The following is a 13969-nucleotide window of genomic DNA, read 5'->3' as shown; positions in this document are numbered from 1 at the left end:
TTCTTAAGGTTACTGGAAAGCCCTTTTCAACAGTACCATAAAGTGTATTATTCTAAGGAGGGCCGAGATATAGGTCCTGCAAAGCGGCCACTAGGAAAAGGGGAAATTTGAACTTTACAAGTTAGTTGGGTCGGGGGGAGGGAAGCAGAGGACCAGAGCTCGCGGCTACTGCAAGTTGGGGTCACGGCCATTTATTCCGGTAGGTCGCTCTCTAGCCCTGGGAGGCAGTCTGGGAGCAGGCAGGCTGGCTCCCGGTGTCTCGGTCGTCGCAGGAGGCAACGCTGCTGAAACGGCAGGCGGTCCAAGCGACCCAGCAGTGGGCAGCGCAGGTGCCAGAAAGCAAGAAAGGTGCAGCACGGGGGAGGTAGGCTTCCGGAGAGAGCGGGCGCGCGCTGGCTCTCCTTAGGCAGGGGACGGGGGTGCGCGGCGTGCGCGCCTCGGGATGCTGGGGGTGGGGCGCGCGTGCTCGCCGGGGGGCGGGGCGAGCGTGCGCGCTGACTCGCCGGAGGCGCGAGGGGGCGGAGCAGCTTCGCAGTCTGAGCCGCGCGGGTGCGCGGGGGTGCGTTCCCAACCTGACGCTGTCGCCCAGCGCAGAGCTAGCCGGACGCGCCACCCGTAGGGCTGGCTGCTGCCTTTATTTACTAGGAAACACCGTTTCCCTGCGGGAGAGTCGGGGAGCGCACAGACACACATACACACGCTCGCACACACTTTCACGGATACACATACGCGCACACACACGCTAACGCGCTCGTTCTTCACAACTGCATCCCCAAACCGGCAGAGAGAAGCTACTGCGGTTTCTCTTAACCTCGGCATCGGGCATCGTGGGGCGAAGTACGACCATTGTGTATCAACGAGAGCCAGGTGCCTGCGCTGCCGCCTCGGGTACGTAACCCCGCAGACAGCTCACCCTCTCTCCTCATTACCTGTTCGGAGTTGGTTCTTCAAACCGGTGGGAGAGGGTGGGAGTCTGCTTGTGAGCCAGTGGGGGCGAGATCAGAGTTGAAATTTCAGGGGCTTTGCAGCCAGTGCAGCTTCTAGCAGCGTCGTCTAGCGGGAGCAGTTACTACTCCCGGTTACTTATTCTACCCACCCCTTAGAGTTGCTGTCCCTTTTCCCCTTCCTCCTGGCCCAAGATGTACTTGGCTCCTTGGTTGCCAAGGAGACTTGCTTAAACATCAGTCTTGGGGCGTCTGTTGAAAGAACTGGTTTCTTAAATTTTTTTACTTTGATTTTTTTCAAAAAACAAAACGTACACTGAGGACCATGTGGTAATTTGACACTCGTTAATCTGTATTCAAGCGAAGGGTTCATTCAACTTCAAGAAAAGCGGTAATTGCCCTGTATGAAGTGCTTTAAAAAGGATTCGTCAGAGTGATTTTTCAGCGGATTGTGTCTTAAATCATAAATTACTCCCATCTTATAAAGAAAGCTGATTCCAATTAGAATCCCTTCTCCCATTATACGTTGCAGTTCACTCAAGCGTGATTGTGTGATTGTCTTAACATTAAAAAGCAGTAAATGAATTAATTGTGATTCCTCACACAAGGATGATCTTCTGTCGTAAAATGACCAGAACAGGAATGCGTATGTGAATTCTTAATGTAGGGAGATAGCGTTCATAACATACATCTTTGCTAACATTTCTGTATTTATGGTATTACTCTTTAAGTACAGTTTTCTGCTCCTCTGCCCTTTTTCTGAGAAGATTCTGTTTTCTTTCAAGTCTCTTATTATTTGTCTTTTGGTGATTAGCAGTAGCCTTTTTTGTTGGAGTATAGTTGCTTTGCAGTGTTGTTTCTGCTACACAGCAAAGTGCATCAGCTATGTGTATACATATATCTCCTCTTATTGGCTTCTGACATACATCTGTATGTATAGATATAGATATAAAATGTGTGCCCTGGCTTAATACACCAGATTCTAAGGTTTTAGAGCTTATATTAACATGTAGAGAGGAAAGAAGCCCAGAAAAGCTTTGAAGATACTTTTGGGTTTTTTCGTGATGGACTGGATCCTTTCCTGGAGCACTGCGTGAGGCCCAGTGAAGAGGTTTGTCTCACAGGAACCCCTAATAACTGGGCTGTGAGTTTTACCTTGAGGTCTCAGGAGCCTAATGTGAACTTATAACACAGCACTCAGAGAGATCAGCAGTACAGTAGTTAAACTCTGCACTAATTTCATGCCTTCATTACAAACAGAAATAACCACTGGCATTCAACAGTTCATTTTGTTTTCCTTTGATATTTGTTCATCTTTTCTCTCTCCAATTAAATGAGGCCAGGAAATGCATCAGATTCTTTTTATTTAGATTTTAAGCTGTGTCATACAGTGTAATAGTAAGAGAAAGAAGGAAAGCAGTAATAACTGAGGTGGGTAGAGGGGATTTGTGCAACTGACAGGGAGTAAGAAATGAATAATGATGACAAACATTTTACAATTCCAGATTACAGAGTATTTTTGTGCATTTCTATTTTAATCCCCATGACAACCTTGTAGGGTCACGGAATTATCTTCGATTTAAAGCTGAGGGACCTAGACTCAGAGCTTGCTGAAGGTCACAGAGCTAGTGAATGGGAAAGCCCTTTTTGGATCCAGGCTCTTTGCCTTTAAGAAAATTCTGTGCTCTGCTTGTCCAGTGTGTGCAGGTGTCTAACAGGTAAGGTAAGGCCAAGGAGGGGGCACGTGGGTGAGGGGGGTGTGGACTGTGACCTCTGGAACCGTATGTTTCCCTCTAAGTGGGGCAGCTCTTACTGGCCTGTTGCTGGTTGCCACCCTGGCTCTAAAACGTTCTTGTTTTTTCAAGAAAAAAAGTAACTTCCAGCTTTTTTTTTTTGAAGTATCTTTAATTTAAAAGGGCTTCCCTGGTGGCTTAGACAGTAAAGAATCTGCCTGCAGTGCAGGAGACCAGGGTTGGATTCCTGGGTTGGGAAGATCCCCTGGATAAGGAAATGGCAACTCACTCCAGTATTCTTGCCTGGAGAACTTCAGGGACAGAGGAGCCTGGTTGCAAAAAGTCGGACACGACTGAGTGACTAACACTTAATTTAAAAAACTGTAAGGACCGCTTTAAAAATATATCTGGGCCACAAGTGGTCTGGAGCCTACTGGTTTGCTGTCCATAACTACTGAAGTCTCATTCAATTTAAAACTGTTTTTCTATAATAGAATACTAATGTAAACAAATACATCCATTATTATGAGAGTGATTAAGAGTTTCTTGATTTTGATACTAAAATCTCTAGCAAAATTGCTCAACATCCAATAAACAGGTCCAAGTTTGTTTCTGAGGATTCCCTGGTCTCTTTCTTATACCTCAGAGAAAGTGAAAGAGCATGCAGTGCTCCGGAGGAAGAATTTTTGAATCTGGTGAAACAAAATCATTTATAGTTTAAAATGTTTCATGCTCCTAATTTAATTTATTCTGCATACAGAACAAGTCAGTTGGTTACTTGTTGTAGGAAGAGGTAGAATGAAAACTTGAACAGAAAAAAAGAGCATCCTGAACCTTTCAGTGAAAAGTTCCTTTTAAGGATTTACGTTGCTGCTGCTAAGTCACTTCATTCGTGTCTGACTCTGTGCGACCCCATAGACGGCAGCCCACCAGGCTTCCCTGTCCCTGGGATTCTCCAGGTAAGAACACTGGAGTGGGTTGCCATTTCCTTCTCCAGTGCATGAAAGTGAAAAGTCAAAGTGAAGTCGGTCAGTCGTGTCCGACTCTAGCTACCCCATGGACTGCAGCCCACCAGCCTCCTCCGTCCGTGTGATTTGCCAGGCAAGAGTACTGGAGTGGGGTGCCATTGCCTTCTCTGAAGGATTTACGTTACTAGTTAGTTAAAACCTACCACAAAATATTGCAAGATTCCAAAGGAACAAATGTAAATGGAAACTCAAAGAGACATTTGATTTTAGGACCCTGGCAGAGAAAATGCTGTTTACTCCTTAATTAATCTTATAATGAAGCCAATATTTTTGAGAGGCTGCCACTTTCTCATATGTCTACCAAAATTACAGAGATGTCCGTAGACTTCATCAAGGCAGACCTGGTGGTCAGAAAGGAGTGGTATTTTATTTCCATCATTTCTTTTGTGGATCCAAATAAGGTCTCATTAAAAAAGAAAAAGCCAGCATTTGGACAGTAGCTTCTGATAGTTCTGTCATTCTAAAATTACTCTCTTGAAGGAGGCTTTAGTGATAAATAAGTGAATTTCAGTTTTCAGTTCTTGAAAGTGTGTTGCACATGGAGTAAAGAGTCAGGCAGATATTAGTCAGTACTAATAAAACAAAGTCCTGGCTGGGAGATAAAGATTCAAAGCAAACAAGCACATTGTTCCTGGAAGCTTTTACTTTTCCAGCCCCTTCTACATGCAAACTGCTTTCCATGTTGTCTTCATAACATCCCTATAAAATGAGCATGTTTTTTCTGTTTGGCCATTGAACAAGATTATTTGAAGTTAAATTGGACCAATGAAAGAAAACCCTAAACCTCAACAACACTCCTCACTTGACACCCTCACTTCTCTGCCAGTTTCCTGATGGGTGTTATAGATATGCACATAATGTTGGTTCTGAGGCAGTTGTGTGTTAAATGCTATGACAGAGATACAGAATTCCACAGAAACACAGAGATGAGAAAAATCTTAAAACTTCTGATTCTGGAGGTCAGGTAAGTCCTGTGTAGAAGAATTAGTGCCAGACCTTGATGGCTTTGTGGGTCTGATTATAGTAAATGAAGATCCCTTTAGCTGTCGAAAGATGGAAGGTTCTGCCAGACAGTCATTTGGAATTGTGCATTGAGAGGATAATGTACATGATGTTTGATATTGATGAGCTCATCATTGTAGCTGAAGGGATGATGCAAGATGTAGGCAGAGATATTGTCTCCAAATGGAATGCAGCAAGAAGAACTGGGGATATAGAGAGGGTGTGGGGGAAATCGAGTCGGTGAATAAGACCAAGAAGGTAGTTGTAGACATAGAGAGAATCCAGAGAGTGTAGTACTGATTGTTCAAAAAGAGTGAACCTAAGGCAAAGGATGAACCAAGTATCATGATCTCTATACAGAGTCTGGTACATGGCAAATACTGGTTAACTACAATGGTGTGTCTGCATTCTTAACATCCAACATCTGGCACATAATTTCCTCTCATATTATCACTTTTCTATGGAAAGGAACATTTATAAATATTTTGTTGTTCAGTCACTCAGTCATGTCCAGCTCTTTGTAACCTCATGGACTGCAGCACGCCAGGCTTCCCTGTCCTTCACCATCTCCCAGAGCTTGCTCAAACTCATGTCCATTGAGTCAGTGATGCCATCCAACCGTCTTGTCCTCTGTCATCCCCTTCCCTTCCTGCCTTCAATCTTTCCCAGCATCAGGGTCTTTTCTAATGAGTCATCTCTTTGCATCGGATGGCCAAAGTATTGGAGCTTCATCTTCAGCATCAGTCCTTCCAATGAATATTCAGGGCTGATTTCCTTTAGGATTGACTGGTTTGATCTTCTTGCAGTCCACGGAACTCTTCAAGAGTCTTCTCCAACACCACAATTCAAAAGCATCAATTCTTTGATGCTCAGCCTTCTTTATGGTCCAATTCTCACATCCATACATGACTACTGGAAAAAACATAGCTTTGACTAGATGGACCTTTGTTGGCAAAGTTATAGATATTTTATATGAATGCAATTAGAATGAACAAATATTTGAATTTTTAAAAATGGGAAAGAGATTGTGAAAATTAGATGAGAAAAGGCATTTATTAGTGTAAATATCAGTATAAACATCATAGGCTTAAAGATTAGAAAGACTCTTGCAAATAGAGATTTTAATGTTAGGTACATCTTTTATGAAGTCTCATTTCATATCTGTGGGATAAGTGAGGAGAAAAGTGAGGAGAAATGTATGGTGTGTTAGCTGTTTGGAAATCTATACTCACACTCAGAGAGAAGCCTTTAGTGACAGATAAATGTACTCTGTTCTTGATCCTGCTTGGCTCAACTTTTTGTTACTTGACTGAAGTATGAAAAAAATGTGACAAGGGAAAGTTAGATTCGAATTCAAGTACTAGATCTGGAATGACTGGGTGGGAGAACTCCTGTTAGAATGATGGGCACAAAGTAACAGGGTGAAATCAAAGAAAAAACATGACATAGCCAGCTAGAGTCTAGCGCTGAGGACATTTGGCTTGTCAGGAGTTCACTTTGAAGTTGGAGGGATTTTAATTCCAGTCAAGTACAATATAAGCCAATGTGATGATTTGCTCTTCACAGATATATTTGGCAAGTAATGGAAAATATTATGAACAGGTGATGTTAGGAGCCCTTCTTTCAGGCTTCAGTAGAGTGCTGACTCAGTAGTTGTGGCATACACCAGCTTAGCTGCACCGTGGCATGTGATATCTTCTGGGACCAGGGACCAAACCCACATCCCCTGCCTTGGCACCAGGAGAATCCCCTTCCCTCTTATTAAATGGAGCTTTTGGTGACAGTGGAGACAGACCTGGTTCTGTCTCTGTGTCAGGCAGTGCATTACACCCGCTTCCCTCCTTCTATATCTGATTTGTGTTATCTGAGAATTTCTTCCAGTTTGGAGACTAGAACTTGAGAATTTATCCCAGAACACCCTCTTATTGGGAATTAATAGTTGAAATTAATTTTGTTCATGTATTTCCTGGTTCTGTCCTTCTGATGGGGTCCTTCATGCTCATACCCTACTTGCCAAGATCTTTACCTAGGAGGTAGAAGAAGCACTTAGCTCTCTTTGTCTTTCTTTTGTCTTGTTTCATATGCACATTGTGATGCATTAATGCATTTAGCTTAACTTGATTTAGACATATGGTGCTGTAAATCTCGGTAAGATTTTAAAAAGAACTATGTATAAAAAAATAACAGTTTTGCAAACCTGACTTGGAGTCAGATTAGTTCTGCATATGGTGAAAGCGTGGAAAGCTGTGAATTCGCCTAACGACGTTTTGCAGGGTTGGAATTACTGACTGATAAGATGATTTTTAAATGAAGAAGGAAAATCTTTGGCAGTTTTCATCGACTCTTGACTTACTTCTACATGTTTATTTGAGGTATAATATATTCTGCTTTCTATGCCAGATGAGCTAGTTCCAGTTACTTAGAAGCAGGACTTTCCTATAATCCCTCTACTCCCCAGCACAGCCTGTCTGGCTTACAGGATATTGTTCGAGTAAGTAGTCCCATCCCGGATGATTGCTTCAGTGGGAACACAGTCACTGCTAATGGGACAGATGCCAAGAGCAGTGGAGGAGGCATTTTGCAATTGTTTTTATGACGTGAGTTCTGGTGCCTCATTGTAAATCATTATTTAGAAATCTTATTATTTATAAATTTTAGTTCTTCCAGTTCTTGTGCATTGTCTGTACAAAGTAGCGTGACACAGCCTTGGAGCCTGGATTCAAATGGTCAACCTGACACTTCTTGGCTCTGTGATCTTGGTACTGGCTCTGGGATCGAGCTACATATCTATCTCCCCTCAATCTCATTTTCCTCATCTGTAAAATGGGAACTCTATTACGCTGATGACCGGACTATTCTGAGACTAAATAAGATATGTGTAGTAAACATCTAGCACAATGCCTGGTGCATAATAAAATCTCAGTACTCACTAATTCCTTCCCTTTGCCTCCCCTTCGCTGCCTACCTTTTCTTTCCTCAACACGAGGGTAGAATTCACTTAAATTTTATATTCTGTTAGTATATAAAAGGCTTCCCTGATAGCTCAGTTGGTAAAGAATCTGTCTGCAATGCAGGAGACCTTGGTTCGATTCCTGAGTTGGGAAGATCCGCTGGAGAAGAAATAGGCTACCCACTCCAGTATTCTGGCCTGGAGAATTCCATGGACTATAGTCCATGGGGTCGCAAAGAGTTAGACACTGCTGAGTGACTTTCACAGTATATAAAATGTCTTAATCTGGTCCATCAGCCTTAAGAGAGTTTGAGCAGTGGACTGCTTAGGTGTTGGGGTTATGTCTGTCAGAGGCTTTGGCAAGCCTCCCCTCTCTTTTCCGCTGTTCCTGGAGCCACAGGGAAAAAGAGGGAGGGTCAGTTTTCCCCACAGAGGCAACTCGCTGGGACTTTATTTTAGGATCTCTTCAGGGGACCCCCTCTGTGGAAGCACAAAGCTGCCTCTTGTGTCCCCTGTGGATTAGTAAAAGCAGCACCTAGTATCTGGTGGGTACAGACCTCTTACCATTTCTGTGAGGTCAAGTTCTTGCTGCCAACATCTTTCTATTCAACCTGGGGTTTCCCTTCATGCTGAATTATGTAAATTTTATGAAAAGGTCAAGAGCTCCCCAGGCTCAAAGAAAAAAACTCCTCAAATTCACTTTCAAGTCAGATAGGATTAAAGTCTTCCTGAAGAGAATACTTTCTAAAAGTTAAATCTTTTTTTTTTTCTTTTTCCTCTGTACCATTTTTTGTCCCCTCTCCCTTGCCCCTGCCAAGCAAGTCCTCATCTTCACAAATGGCAGAGTGATCTTCCTCTTTTTTTGGATATCATTAGATTCTCTGACAACCTAGAAGCACAGATGAGGTTAGTGTGTCCTGAATTCTTTCGAGGTTATCCCCCAGCTCACAGGCCTGAGGTAACTCAGGAAGCAGTGGGGGCTACTGGCAGCCTACCATACTGGTGACTTTTGTAGTATTAATAACAAAAAATATTTATAGAACAGTAGCATGAGCAGTAATTTTAGGAAACTATACACCGCATGGATTCAGTGGACATGAATTGGAGCAAACTTTGGGAGATAGTCAGTGGCAGGGAAGCCTGGTGTGCTGCAGTCTATGGGGTCACAAAGAGTCAGTTATGACTTAGCGATTGAACAACAAAATACCAAGCTAAGTTCTGTTTTTATCATACAGTGAATTATAGAGCATTTCATTTACAGAAAAGGCTGTTTCTTGTGCTACATGTGTCATTTGAGAAACATGCACATTTAAGAAACTCATACATATATGCATGTATATGTGTATGTATTTATTTTGGTGTTTCTTTAAATATGTTGCAATTTAATAATTCAAATATATATTTAATAGTAAGTAGCATCAATTTAGATACCTAAAATAAGGGCTTAGGGAATTTGTTCATGCTGAATTTGTGATCGTTTGTCAAAGACAGAATATCCTTTACCTATTTCTTTACTCTCTAAGAAGCCAGAAGAGAATATAGTAAAATTTTTAAAAAGATTCAGTATGTAGTAGATATTAATTACAGTGAGGTGTGAATTCCAGGATGAAAAATATGGTAGCCAAGATGATATCAGTACCAGATCTTGTGTTTGCATCCAATTCAGATACTAACAAAGTTCTAAAATCATACTGCTAAGGAAAAAGAGCCTTTAAATATGAGCATATTCTCAACCACTTCCCAAGTGACAGCTGTGGTTATTATTTTAGAGATTCATGTTCATAATTGAGGTGTATATCCAAATGGAAGAGATTTATTTTGATAGAGTCTCTCATTGACTTGCATCCTCATCTGTTCTGTCTGACATTCCCTGAAAGAGACTTAAAAAAAAAAAAAGATGCTGTTTTTGTGATAGGCAGTAGTGTAGATGTAATCCAGTAACCCCTCAACAGCAAAGATTCACTAGTCTTTCTCAGACTGATATCTTTGAGCTGATATGGCTGATTTTTTTTTTTTAAAGAATACAGAGCCTAAAGAATTATGGAATGAAAGTTTTGGTTTTTCCTTCTATGGAAACATTAATTAACTACAGTCTGATTTAATTTGGGCACAGCTTATCGTCTTTAGCTTTAGGTCAAAGCTGTTTATCATTTCCTGAAGGTATTTCATAGCATCTAGAGATAGGGCTTCCCAATTGACCAAATATCATTTGAGAAACTCATGCACAGTCCTTAGGCCTTTCTACACAGCATTTAACTTCACTTTTTACTGAAACTCTATAATTTGTGAATGTGTCATCCATAGGGTTTTATGGTTAAAATTTTCTTAACTTGTCATATTTCACAGAGTTGTCAACTTCTGATTTCTGTTTCATGTTGTTCTATCAATATTGCTCTCCAGAAGTCTGTAAATTATAGTCATTGCATATTATTAATTGCTTTAAAATGGAATATTTTTAATGCATGTAACTGCCAAGGGGTTTGTAGATGTGGGTGGAACTCTTTGACCAGCACCATCTCTCTTTGTGGCTGAATGTCTGGTAAGCATGGAATTGGGACAAGAGGAGTCAGTACATGGTTCAGCCACATAGTAGCATCAGCGGTATGTATTGCTTTTGTAAATGAGGACATACTTTGCCCTTGGACCTAATGGGGCATGAAATTCCCAGATCTCCTCAATATGTGCCTTGCTTACTGTGTTCTTCTTTTCAGGCACTGTATTCTTAGAGTTCTTCTACTTCCTCTATGTTGACCCCATTTTGGAAAATATCAATATTCTGTGATTGCTTCAGAATTTTGTTGCTGTCATTCTTTGCTCATGTGCAAACTTGCAGTGCCTCAATCTGCAGCTATTGGTATACTGTTCCTTTTGTGTATTTATGTGTTGATTGATGAAGAGACAGAGGCAAGGATGAAAGAGGACCTCTTGTATCTCAGCATTAAATGAGCCCATTAAGAGGGTTGGACAGTAACCAATGAGGACCAAGATATTTAAGAAGCCCAGATATCACTGACTCAAGAACTTTTTTAGTTCTCTTCTCTTCTTATCTGGAACCTCATGGTTGGCCTTTCTAAATGGTGGCAAAGCATATATCAGTATCTTAGCCAGGAAAGAGAATCTCACAAGAATCAGCCATATTTCCCTCCCAGGCCAGCTCCCAGGCTTTCTGAGGGCAGTGCCAGTATTGACAAGGCCTCTTCTTGAGGCTGCTTTTACCTGTGGTTGCTTGGGTCCCAGGGCAGAACGAAAATCCTTCACTGATCATATTTCCGTACATGAGGTGAGGCATAGTGAGGTGGATCAGGAGGGCAGAGGCCCTCGGAGTCAGAGTGTTCTTGTTTCCAGCTCTGCCAGGGGAGCTCTGTGCCCGAGTCTCCTTCTTTATAAACTGGGATAATAGAATCATGAGAACAAAATTGGATATGTTTTTTAAAAGCTCTGTTTATAAAAAAAAAAAAAAAAAAAAGAGCTGTATTATTGGCTTGTTTGGTTGTTCTGGAACCTTGCTTTAGAAAATCATACTTGATCACTGTTCTGCAAGTAAGTCCAGCCCTAATGTTGCAACGAGGCTGATCCTCAGAAGGATCTGAAGTTGTTTTAAAAATACAGATTCCTGGAATCTCTATATTTTTTTGTATTGTAAGCTATGTTGGTTGCTTAGGCTCAGTGTATTAGGACACCTTTCCTGAGTGATTCTCATGGTGGGCCTAATCCCAGAGCTGCAGGTCAAAAGCACAGGGACCTGGTCACACTCTGCTCCTGTTCCTGGCTCCCAAGGACCCACCGGGCCCCCTGGATCTGGGCCTCGGTTTTCTTTTCATTCACATTTAACAAAAAATAACACAGCAAATAAGTCCTGAGTCACAATGCTCTCTGGATACTCAATCGGCATTTAAATGTTGCAGGCAGTGCTTTACTAAACAAGTGCCCTGGATGAGAGTGGTTATGTGTGATTAATATCTCCACTGCTGAAACAGAATTTAGGATTTTAAACTCAGATTTCGGAGAAGGCAATGGCACCCCACTCCAGTACTTTAACACAAATAAGTCCTGAGTCACAATGCTCTCTGGATACTCAATCGGCATTTAAACGTTGCAGGCCATGCTTTACTAAACAAGTGCCCTGGATGAGAGTGGTTATGTGTGATTAATATCTCCACTGCTGAAACAGAATTTAGGATTTTAAACTCAGATTTCGGAGAAGGCAATGGCACCCCACTCCAGTACTTTTGCCTGGAAAATCCCATGGACAGAGGAGCCTGGAAGGCTGCAGTCCATGGGGTTGCTAGAGTCGGACACGACTGAGTGACTTCACTTTGACTTTTCACTTTCATGCATTGGAGAAGGAAATGGCAACCCACTCCAGTGTTCTTGCCTGGAGAATCCCAGGGACGGGGGAGCCTGGTAGGCTGCCGTCTATGGGGTCGTACAGAGTCTGACACGACTGAAGTGACTTAGCAGCAAACTCAGATTTGTGTACAACTAAATCAGGTGAATTATTACAGAGAACATCTTTGTAAATATCCTCATTGTAATATTACCCAACAATGAAGTAGTTTGATTGATTTAAAAATGGACATTTCTTTGTGTGTGTTTAGTCGCTTAGTCCTGTCCTACCCTTCGTGACTGCATGGACTGTAGCCCGCCAGGCTCTTCTGTCCATGGGCTTCTCCAGGCACAAATACTGGAGTGGGTTGCCATTCCCTTCTCCAGGGGATCTTCCCAATCCAGGGATCAAACCTGGGTATGCTGCATTGCAGACAGATTTTTGAGACCTGGGTTTGATCCCTGGGTTGGGAAGATCCCCTGAAAAAGGGAATGGCAACCCACTGTATTCTTGTCTGGAGAATCCCATGGGCAGAGGAGCCTGGGGGGCTTCAATCCTTGGGGTCACGAAGAGTTGGACACGACTAAGTGACTAACACTCTTCCCTTTTGAGGGATCACACCAGACATTTCTGCACAAGATGAAATGAGATGCTTTTTATTTTATACCTTTTTAGATTTAGAGCATTGATAGTGATTACATGACATTATATAAGCCAAATGGAGAATACAATTTCCACAGGGGATGAAATCCTATGAGTCATTGATTAAAAGTAGTGAACTGTGGCAGAATAGTGTAGATCTTTACATCAGGATTTTGGGAGCAGAGAAACCATTATTTTGAATTGTTGTTTGCTCTTTGTTTTAGGGACAGTTTAGAAGGTGTTTTTCAGGTTTTTTTTTTTTTAATATAGGTTTTTAAATTTAAAATTCTGTTCTTAGAAACTGGCTGAAACAGTGTGACTGTGTGTGTGGATTTTTTATGTCTAAGGGAAATTTCATGACTGTCTTAATTATCATCATCTTAAAGCATCAAAATACTTGAATATTAGGCATTTTGAGGAGACATGCAACTGTTAAGCACCAGCATATATATAAGGAGAAAAGGAGGCCTTGTTATGAAACATTTATGAAATTATACATGATTTTGATCAGAGAAAAGAGAGAAGAGTTATGAATGGTGAGGATGTTGCCTATTTGTAAATATAAGAGAAGTCATTTTAAGGCATATGAGTATATGAAAGAAGGGCAGATCATACTTATATTTATTTGTCTGTGATCATTCTAATCATTATTATGACTGTTGTGATGGTTTCTCTGTTATTGAGTTAGGTACAAACCAGCTTAATCTCTTTTGCAAGATTATTTTTGAGTTGAAGAAATAGTCTTTTGACCTAAAGAATGACCATTTTAGAACTGGAATTGTTTTGTTGAGTTACCTTTTCCTCCCTGGAAAATGAGATGAAATGGCATGTTTAGAGCTTTACCAAATTGGATTTAGGGTATATGCTTTCTTCTGCCTTTTGTGTCAAGGACAGGAGAGACAGATAAGGGCGAAGTTAACTATACAATTGTTTTTACCATCAATTGGTTTTTAAGGCTGCAGCTTCATTAGGTGGTTAGCACTCGGCTGTTCTGCCAAAAGTATCTTTTTGGCCATCTGTGCCAAATTAGAGGAAGTAATGGCCTTGGGCACAGCTGCTGAGTCTACTGTGTATTTCTAACTCATTTATTAATGATAATAATCACACGGAGAAGTCCGGTGGCCAAATGTGTAGAATAAATTGAGGGAACCAAATACACACACAGAAATTTAGAGGTGCAAGAAAGAAAAATTTGTGTTTTACATCGTGAAATGAAAGTAGGTGTTATTTAAATCCGCAGCGAGGACTTTAATGTTTTCTACTTTCATCTCCTTTTGGTGGCTTTCTTCTGGTGGTTTGGTGGTTTAGTTGCTAAGTTGTGTCTGACTTTTGTGACCCCATAG

General features: G+C 41.5%; 1 protein-coding gene across 5 annotated transcripts in view; it reads left to right on the top strand.

Annotated features, from left to right (window-relative positions):
* Nucleotides 1-798: 798 nt before the first annotated feature.
* Nucleotides 799-13969, top strand: part of KLHL32 (kelch like family member 32) — a 213262-nt gene continuing 200091 nt past the window's right edge. For 4 of the 5 annotated variants that reach the window (XM_061427780.1, XM_061427778.1, XM_061427776.1 and 1 more), the window contains exon 1: nucleotides 799-888. The gene's annotated coding sequence lies outside the window, so the exon portion shown is untranslated. Of the gene's footprint in view, nucleotides 889-2502; nucleotides 2663-13969 lie in introns of all 5 variants that reach the window. The other variant, XM_061427777.1, reaches the window with a different exon arrangement.

The sequence above is a fragment of the Bos javanicus genome, chromosome 9 (assembly GCF_032452875.1).
Source record: "Bos javanicus breed banteng chromosome 9, ARS-OSU_banteng_1.0, whole genome shotgun sequence".
In the NCBI taxonomy this organism is placed as follows: Eukaryota; Metazoa; Chordata; class Mammalia; order Artiodactyla; family Bovidae; genus Bos; species Bos javanicus.
The sequence above is the reverse complement of the archived record's forward strand: the minus strand, read 5'-3'. Positions and strand labels throughout refer to the sequence as shown.